The 10,333-nt window shown below is 47.5% G+C and overlaps 1 long non-coding RNA gene across 1 annotated transcript; it reads left to right on the top strand.

Moving 5' to 3' along the window:
• The first annotated feature begins 674 nt into the window (after nucleotides 1-674).
• Nucleotides 675-8,184, top strand: LOC138370152 (uncharacterized). The gene is made up of 3 exons (XR_011230054.1): nucleotides 675-821; nucleotides 7,181-7,422; nucleotides 7,935-8,184. It is a non-coding gene; the product is annotated as an uncharacterized lncRNA (long non-coding RNA).
• The last annotated feature ends 2,149 nt before the right edge of the window (nucleotides 8,185-10,333 follow it).

The raw sequence follows: 10,333 nt of genomic DNA, 5'->3' as shown, positions 1-10,333 counted from the left end.
CTCATGTTGTGTGTTTCAGGTATGATCACTCATGTTGTGTGTTTCATGTATGATCTCATGTTGTGTGTTTCAGGTATGATACTCATGTTGTGTGTTTCAGGTATGATCCTCATGTTGTGTGTTTCAGGTATGATACTCATGTTGTGTGTTTCAGGTATGATCACTCATGTTGTGTGTTTCAGGTATGATCACTCATGTTGTGTGTTTCAGTATGATCACTCATGTTGTGTGTTTCAGTATGATCACTCATGTTGTGTGTTTCAGGTATGATCACTCATGTTGTGTGTTTCAGTATGATCACTCATTGTGTGTTTCAGGTATGATCACTCATGTTGTGTGTTTCAGTATGATCACTCATGTTGTGTGTTTCAGGTATGATCACTCATGTTGTGTGTTTCATGTATGATCACTCATGTTGTGTGTTTCAGGTATGATCACTCATGTTGTGTTTCAGTATGATCACTCATGTTGTGTGTTCAGTATGATCACTCATGTTGTGTGTTTCAGTATGATCCCTCATGTTGTGTTTCAGTATGATCCCTCATGTTGTGTGTTCATGTATGATCCCTCATGTTGTGTGTTTCAGGTATGATGACTCATGTTGTGTGTTTCAGGTATGATGACTCATGTTGTGTGTTTCAGGTATGATCACTCATGTTGTGACTTTCAGGTATGATCCCACACACGTGGGATACAGCAAAATAATCTGGCGTCCGAGGCAGATGAAAAATACCTTACAGATATGGATGGACGATGCTCTTGAAATGTTAAACAAGACTAGGGGGCCACAGATCATCATTGGTCACTCAGTTGGGGCATGGGTGAGTTTTATATAAATTCTAAGTACTGTACTGTAATGTGTTCAATCATTAAAATTCATATTCTACGGTTAACATAACTTAAAAATATATTTAGTTAAAATAAGTGGTTTTTTGACATTTAAAAAATACAGTGATAAAATGAGGCAGTGTTTTAAATTTAAATATTTTCATTAAAAAAACAGTGTTGAATGTAATGAAACGCCATTTTCTGGGTGATGCTCGGAGGCTCCCGGAGCTATAACGGGCTGATGAGTATATATTAGACCGAGCCAACAGTCAATCGATGGAGTTCTATGCCTACCGGGGACCACGAGCCAGAACCTGGCCCCTCAGAGAGGCACAAGGAGCAATGGCCTATAGACACCCCCATGTAGTTGAAAGCAGACTATCTGCATCTACCCGGTCAGGCACCGAGGAAGGTAGGAATCCCAAAACAAACTACAGCTGGTTAAAAATTGCAAACCGAAAGCCGAACGAGCAAGCAGAACTCTCCAATCAGAAAACAAGCACACAAACATGATGTCGCCACTGTCTGCACAGCTCTGGGGCCCCCCCTTCCCTCTACCAGGGAGGGGGAAGGGGGGCCCCAGATCTCCCACGCCAGGTAAACAACCCCAGTTAAGAGGCTGGATATAAAAAACACAAAAAAAAACACCGACCGGATGGAGGGAAGGAGGAAGGGATGCCGGGAAGCTTCCGGGTCTCACCCAGAAAATGGCATTTCAGTACATTCAACGCTGGTTTTCTGTGGATAGCCCCTTCGGCTCCCTGAAGCTACCTAACTAAAGATAAAGGAAAAAAGACTTACCCAGGAGGCGGCCGCCACTCGCTCCTCAACTCAAAGTCGAGATAACTGGCTGCAACCTGGGACCCAAGACTACACACACCTGAGAAGGGCCAGGAACATTAACGAGGTACTGTGCAGCCCAGTTTGGCTACACAGTACTGCACCTGTTCGTTCTCCAAACAGGTGCAGTAGTCGGAGGTCGAAGCTGCACCTGTTCGACCTCCAAAAGCCCAGTGCCCGAATGTCAGCCCAAGAAGTGTTAACAAAAACAGCAACCAAAGCCGCAAAACATGTGGCATGGGGATAGACCACAGGCTGGCTGGACGGAATAATCCTGCAGACTCCAAACGAGCCAGGACCTGGAGCAACAACCAAACCGGGGTAAAGAGGACAGGTAACCCGTCCTCGACTAGTTCAGCCGAAAGGCATCGACCCTGATAGCCACGCAGTCGGGGAAGGGCTCCACATATACCGGAAGATTCCTCAACCAGGCTGACACGAAGAGGTTCACCTCCGGGTGCCCGACCGTCTGGCAGAGCCAAAGGAAGGAGGCATTATTGACCATCCATTCCGTGAACAGGGGAATGAAATAGAACAGGCAGTTGGACACTCCCCTGGATATGAACCGCCAGGAGAGCCAAACCCCGAGAAGTCAGCAGACGAGTCACCCGAAGCGATCAGCCCCAAAGAGGCAAGGACTGCATCAAACCCCCCTCGGTTCAGGCAATGAACCGCTGGGGAGCACACTGGGGAGCAGTCTGAATGGAGCCAAATTGTCGATCCACGAGCGACATGAACCATCCGAAGCCATACCCCCGTGAACTCCTGCACCTTGCTGTGAGCTCGACGGAAGGACAGACCACACCAACCTTGGCCAGCCTGGTGAGCACTGGTCACAAAACCCCAGCCGAGAGACGACGCATCCGTGAACACATCAAGCAAGAGCTCGGGTAGGTGCCACAGCACTGAATCCCGAAAAACCCGAAGAGAATGCCGGCGATGCAGCAGCCAACGCAAGGCCCCTGGGGTTCGAACCTCAGAGATTCTGTAAGCGGCAGAAGGGATGTCCCCGAAGAAACAAGAACAGGCGCCGAAGCTAGATACAATACAACTCGACGGGTAGACCAGCACGGCAAAATTCAGACTCGCACACAACTGCTTGAGTAACTGACGAGTGACCTGGGTGCCCTCGAAAAAACACCCTGAGGCTGTTTTTGGTTGTGCACCCCTTCCAGCCGCTGGAGGGAGAGACAAGGAAGCCGGTCTGAGAGTCCCACACAAGACCCAGCCAAGTTCAAATCTGAGAGGGAACCAAATGGGACTTCCTCAAGCTCACCATGAACCCGAACTCGACGAGCTGGGAAAGAACCAAATCCCTCGGACTGGCTGGAAGCCCAGACCAGCCAATCGTCGAGGTAGGCCACAACCCAAACCCCAAACAGACTCAAAACAGGTCACCACGACCTGGATAAGGAGTGTAAATACATGAGATGCCAGATTCAAGCCGAATGGAAGGCAACTTAAGTGTAAGCCTGATACCCTACAACAAAACCGAGCCAGTCCCTGAATCCCGGATAAATTGGGGACGTGCCAATATACGTCCTTGAGGTCCAAGTGCCCAGTCCCAAAAGCAGCCAGACCTGGGGCAGAGTGGTCATCCGAAAAGAGGGGCAAAAGACCCAGGGGTTCAGACAAAACAAGTCCAGAATGAACCTCAGATCCACAGTCTCGTTTTGGACTGGAAACAGGCGGGAAACCCACCTGAGGGACACTGTCGTGTCAACCCCCAGAAGCAGGAGTTACCCAATGCCAACTGCAGACCTGAGGAAAAGATCTAAAATGCCCACGAATTGTGGGACTAGGTGAGAGCAAACTGCGTGAAGCCTTCCCCCCATCGCCCCATCAATGGGCGCACCGCGAAAGGACCAAAAGACCCTTATGAGAGCCCAACCGACGCTCAGAGCGATCACTGTGCCGACCAAGACGCCGACGGCTCCACAGGAGGGGCCGGCCCTGAATTTGGCACTACTGGCTTACCACAACCAAGAGAACCCCAATCCTTGGCACGACCCTTCTGATCAGGATCCCCACGGCCCTCCCGGAGGACCAAAAATGCCGACATAGGCCAGCAACTAACGAAGGTGCCTGCAGAAAATGTACCACTGCAGACTTCTGCAAACAGCAATGGACAAAAAGGGGACTAAAATCTAGGAGCCAGGGAGCATGCAGATTTCAAAGACTTGACGAGCACTGCCCTTTGGCATGCGAGGCAAGAAAACAAAGACCAGAGTCAACCCTTCCTTCAGAATCAGCATAAACAACTTCAACATGGCAGCTAATACCCGAGCCGCCGAGGCAAGCGCACGGGATGCTGACCCAGAACCCAGCTCCTCCATGTCCTCCTCGAGCCAATCCGAAGACAGCTCCAGGAGGGAAAAGAAGGGCAATACTGAAGCCAAGTGCCTACAGGCGTACAAATCCTCAGGTAACCAGGAACGACAAAAAGGAAGGAACTATGCATGTGAAGCTGCACCTGGCCGACATCGTGAGAAAGCACAGGGGCGAACAAGCATGCATTGAAGTGCTCCAACTCGCTCCCCAGGTAAACCTGAACGACCGTAGTCAACTCCTGCCACTTAAACGTGCTAGTCCAACAGAATGCATGCCACGCCCCAACGAAAAAAAACGGCAGTCTGCCAGCCAGGAAGACTCCGGCATCTCGTAACGTACCCAGTAAGGAAAAGAAGAGCCAAACTCAAATGAAGAAGGATCCATTATCGAGGCTTAATCCGGGTCTTACAGGAGGTAAGCCGCAATGGCCTCCTGCACCACCCTAGGCGGGATGCGGGAAGCCGAAAATCTCCAGAAAGATGGAACTAAGGGAACCTAGTATACCAGAAGATACCATACCAGAACCAAATCTGGGGAGGAGCCAAACTCAAATCAAACTCATACAGGGAAGGGGGAGAGGATAGGAAAACCCCTCCCCCTGTAACAACAAGCCCCATGCCGAGGGTACCAATACCCAAGTGGGGTCAAACCCCGCTCCAAGTCAACTCCTCCCCAGCCCAGGATCCTCCACGTCAGGACCCAGGCCAGAGCAGGTCCTCCAAACTCCCTGCCTCTGGAGAAAAGGCAGAGTCCACTGGAAAGGCTGGGAAGAAGGGGGGCGGTCACCGCTGGCACACGCCGGAAGCCCTGGCAGGAGAAATAGGCTTGAATGCCTCTGCCGCCAATCCGGAAGGGGCAGTCTCTGAAGCCGCCTGAGTCTCGACACCAAGAAAATCCTGCCCCCGACTCCGAAACCCTCAGACGTTTGGAAGCCAGGAGCAGAGGGTATAGCAGTATGAACTATATACAGTAGGAGACCAGGGAGAAAGACCAGGGAGCGCAGACGAAACCAAAGTCGAGGCGACTAACGTTCCCCAAGTTTCGGTATTAGTTGCAGCAGCCTAAACCTCGCATGCAATGCTGAACCTGCCTGCATCTGAATATCAATAGCAGTGGACTGGGTGAACTGGAGTACAAGCAAGGAACACCACTTGCAGGACTCCGGGTCAAAAGTGTCATTGACTCAACAGGCAGCATGGCGGAGGCAAAAAACGGTGAGTGACATCCTGAGACAAGGAGACAGAGCAATCTTCAAATTTGCTCGAAGTGAGATGAAACTTAGAGGACACATCTATTGGACCCAAAAAGCCCCAATGGTGGTTTCCAGGGCCCTTAGGCTGACTGCTAAGGGAAGCCTATACAAGGTACTTCTAACCGGTTTATCCCAAAACTACCAAACAAACAAAATGCTGAACCCCTGTGATGATGGCAATCACGGGAACCTAGCAGAGGGCCCACCAAAATAATACAAGTGGTCCTACAGCCGCACCCCAGGCAGACCCCCCACCAGGCAAAACACAATAAAAGAAAATAAAAACCCCACATATGCACAACGTCTCTAGGAGGAACAGAACCGGCTGCTATGCGCATCATAAGACAGCTGCATAGTACCTAGCATTCCTGCCAGCGATGATACTACCTCCTACCCAAGGCCAAACAATGATAGGGAAAACCCTGTTGACCCCAAGCATGGGCAATCACCAAGCAGCAAAAGAACCCTGCAGAGGCAGTCCCCGAACAGTTTGTGGAAGGTAAGCTCAAACTGCAAGGGCAGTAATTACAGGGCACCTAGGAAAGGTGACCCTAAGTGCATGCAGCCCCAGTACTTCTGGAATAACATCTGTTCACACACCACAACACAGCAGCACAACACCACAAGGATTTTAGCCAGAGTCGATCGGGAGGCCAGGAGGTCTGGGGGGGCCCCCTTCCTCCTCCCGGGGAGGGGGGGGAGCTGCACAAACAGCAGCGCTGCACCTGTGGTGATTGTCATGCTTCTTGGCTTCTTTTCCGATTGGGGAGTTCTACTTGCTCGTTTGACTTTCTGTTTGCAATTTTAATTATCTGTAGTTTGTATTGGAATTCCTACCTTTCTGGGTGCCTAACCTGGTACCTTACCTACCTTGAGGTTACCTTGAGGTGCTTCCGGGGCTTAGCGTTCCCGCGGCCCGGTCGTCGACCAGGCCTCCTGGTTGCTGGACTGATCAACCAGGCTGTTGGATGCGGCTGCTCGCAGCCTGACGTATGAGTCACAGCCTGGTTGATCAGGTATCCTTTGGAGGTGCTTATCCAGTTCTCTCGAACACTGTGAGGGGATTGCCAGTTATGCCCCTTATGTGTAGCGGAAGCGTGTTGAACAGTCTCGGGCCTCTGATGTTGATAGAGTTCTCTCTCAGAGTACCTGTTGCACCTCTGCTTTTCAACGGGGGTATTCTGCACATCCTGCCATGTCTTCTGGTTTCATGTGATGTTATTTCTGTGTGCAGGTTTTGGGACCAGCCACTCTAATATTTTCTACGTGTAAATTATTATGTATCTCTCCCGCCTGCGCTCAAGGGAGTACAGATTTAGGCTCTTTAGTCGGTCCCAGTAATTTAGATGTTTTACTGAGATGGCAGTAAAAGATGGCAAAGATTTACCGAGATGGCAGATGGACAGTTTTACATGGCTCAGTGTTTTTACTGAGATGGCTGCCATCTGGTAGTTGGCAGATATAGATTGCTTCCAACTACATGGGGGTGTCTGTAGGCCATTGCTCCTCATTCCTCTTCTGGGGACCAGGTTCTGGCTCGTAGTCCCCAGTAGGCATAGAACTCCATCGATTGTCTGTTGCCATGGTCTAATATATAATACAAACATCACCCCGGTATAGCTCCGGGGAGCCGAAGGGGCTCTCCACAGAAATCTAATATTTTATTATATTTTTGTTGAATTTTCTGAATGTTTATTGCATATTGTCTGTGTACCTTGTCATAAAAGTATTTGCATGTAAGTCTAATAACATACTGCATGCTTCATACTCCAATATACATTGTATTGAAAATGTTAGATTTAAATACCATTAAAGTATGGTATACTTTAGTTATTTAAACAAAAGGAACTCCTTACTAAAACTAAACTATAATGCCAGTGTAGGTACAGGCACTCGCAAATATAATGTTATCACAATTATGTTTTTCAGATCGCGCTTCAGTTGGCGCTAAAACATCCTGATAAAGTGGCTGGCTTGTTACTCTTGGGACCTATGTACAATGTTTTTGAAGCAATTGACGACTTGCCCAATGGTAAGGAAGATCTGGAAGAGACAGTGCAGACGTTGGACGGAGACGAAGACACGATCGAGGAGACATGCAGTACCTCATCCCAACGGCACCATCTTCGTTAAAGATTTTCTCCAAAGTATACATCATTCATTGGGAATCTGTAAGTAGAAACTTACAATACTATTTCACCCTGACACAAGTTCTTTTATTTGAAAGTTATGATTTGTAGTATTTTGCTGTAATTTTTTTAAGATTTATGAGGCATTTAAGAATGCATTTATTTCCAACATCATTCTTGTTCCAGTCACTTTTGTAGGCAGCATTTGCATATCGTGTAAATGCATAGATTATTTTTAACCAGTTTCTCTTTACAATTCAAACTGTTTTACTACTCTAAAGTAGTAAAATTGCTCATTACTGCATGTGCAGTAACTGAACATGGCAACAGTGAAGACATCACATTGGTGTTCTATATAACAATTAACAGTGTCAGTGTTTCGTATTTGCCACATCCTTGCATAGTTTAGTTATTAAATAAAATGCTTTTATGCTCAGATGTTACATGATGATTATGGTTTTGGGAAGAAACGTCAAAATGCCATATAATGCATACTAGTTAATTATTCATTGTGCTGTATACTAATTCTTATATATTTTTTAAATTTATTTCAGGATGAGGTACCATACCAATTTTCTGATATGTTGCTCACTTCACTAGCATCCAAGGATAAGCATCTCAACATCTTAACATCTGCCAATCATTATCTCCAAGATCTGACCTCCCTCTGGTGAAATAGGAACCACTCTCTTGAGTATTATATAGCTTCTTTGGAGCATTATGATAATATAAATAGAAAGGCCTAATGATTCTTTACTTTTTATGCATATTGTAGTACTGTACCAAAACTAAACAACATGAGGGATAGTGAGTTTATAATGACCTCTACTCTCATCTAATAGTATCAGTAATATGTACTACTACTGTGTAGATGTTTTCCTTAGTTGATATATAGGAATAGTCCTCTCAAGTTGCATTTGAACTTACTTTCTGCTATTTTGCTTATTGGAGAGAAAAGGCACTTTTTCAGGAATTACAGGTACAAAAAGAACAACTGCATTTCACTTTGATTTTGTTTAGTTAAGCACCATATTCTGTATACAAATGGAATCAAATATAATTTACCAAATATTTCAACTTTGGATTCAGATAGACTGCAATAATATTGTGTTAAATTAACTACTGGTATCAACAATGGCAATCAATGTATCTATCCATTATGGTATTTGTAAAAAATTTGCAGATATTATGGAGATAGAAAACAAATGTTTTCTTACATTTTGATCGTCAAGTGTCAAAGGCATTAAAAACATCAAAATACTTGTTATTTTGTATTACTTACTTTTCTTATTGCTACATATTTTTGTAAGTAATTATCAAAAGAAGGCACCAAACTGGTAAGACTGTTGCACCATCAGTGTCACTGGGAGTTGCAAACATACGATTGTCCTAAAAATCGGGGACCTTCTACAAGGAGGGAGCACGACTGTAAGACGGACAATGCAGGTGGGATAATAAGGAGCAGGGCGGCATTCTATTAACTCTAAAGCACTTTTTGAAAGCAACTTGCATTTGATTTGCTTCTTTCGTGTCTGAGCATCGAACATGATGTGCATCCGATAAAAAAACCAGCGTTGAATGTAATGAAACGCCATTTTCTGGGAGTCCTGGAGGTTTCCCGGAGCTTACTACGCTGATATGCTAATGTCAGACTTTGGCATCAGTCATGTGTATGGAGTTCTTTGGGCCTACCGGGACCACGAGCCAGAACCTGGACCCGTCTAGAGAGGCAAGGGGGAGCAATGGCCTATAGAAACCCCCATGTTGTTGGAAGCATTCTATGTCTGCCATCGACCGGGTTAGGAACCCAGAAAGGTAAGCGTTCTAAAACAAATCCCGATTCTGGTGAAAATTGCAACCAAAAGCCGAACGAGTGGATAGAACTCCTTAAACAAAAACGAGCAAACCAATATGATGTCACCCGTCACCGCGCCTTCGTCTGCACAGCTCCCCCCTCCTCGGGAGGGGAAAGGGGGAGCCCCAGACTACCCGAGCCGGCGATCCACACCTCAGCTCTGAGGCCGGATGTAAAAAACGCGAAAAAACGCCAACCGGAGGGAGGGAGGGATGCCGGGGAGCCTCCGGGACTCGCCCAGAAAATGGCATTTCATTATATTCAACGCTGGTTTTCTGGGGGGGGGAGCCCCTACGGCTCCGTGGAGCTAGCTACCCACAGAGGAAAGAATAGGGACTTACCAGGAGGCGGTTGCCCCTCATTCCTCAACTCAAAGTTGAGACAACCGGCTACATCCGCTGGCCCAAAACGACACAAGCCCGACTGGGCCCAGGAACATTAACAAGGTATTGAGCAGCCAGGACCCTGTTTGACTTCTCAAATACCCGCACCCATATGTCAGCCCAGGACATATTACCAAAGACAGTGGCAAGAGCCGCGAATGTCATGGGTACGGGAATAGACTGCAGGCTGGCTTGCCTTAATAACCCTGCAGACGACCTGGAAGACCCGCACCCGTGAACAGGGATTAAGGGAAACCGGATCAACCCAAAGCGCGTCCACAGACACAGAAGCCGTGGTGTGCAAATAATGATGGAGAGCCGCAACCGGACACAAAACATGAGGCACCCCGGCCGAACCAACCAAGCATCAACAACCCAGGGACCCCAACAACCCTGGAAAGCAGCAGTCTCATTCTTCGCCAGAAAAGAGGGAGAAAGTTGGAGACGAACAAATCAATCTCCCCAACTGAAGGAGCAGAAACCCCTGCGCCAGAGGAGAGCATGAAGCTCACCAACCCGACCCCCCAGAGGCTAATGCCAACAGGAAGAGAGCCTTTGAAACACAATCTGGAACTGAAGAGGCCACAACAAACCGAGGAGAAGAAAGAAATGAGAGCATTCTGTCCAAAGACCAGGATGGCTCAGGCAGCGCATGAGCAGGCCGGAGGTGAAACAACGCCCAAGACAGCATGCGAAACGGCGCAGATGTAACATC

Source organism: Procambarus clarkii, chromosome 31, assembly GCF_040958095.1.
Source record: "Procambarus clarkii isolate CNS0578487 chromosome 31, FALCON_Pclarkii_2.0, whole genome shotgun sequence".
Lineage (NCBI taxonomy): Eukaryota > Metazoa > Arthropoda > Malacostraca > Decapoda > Cambaridae > Procambarus > Procambarus clarkii.
Note: the sequence above shows the minus strand (reverse complement) of the source record. Positions and strands in the feature narration are given on the sequence as shown.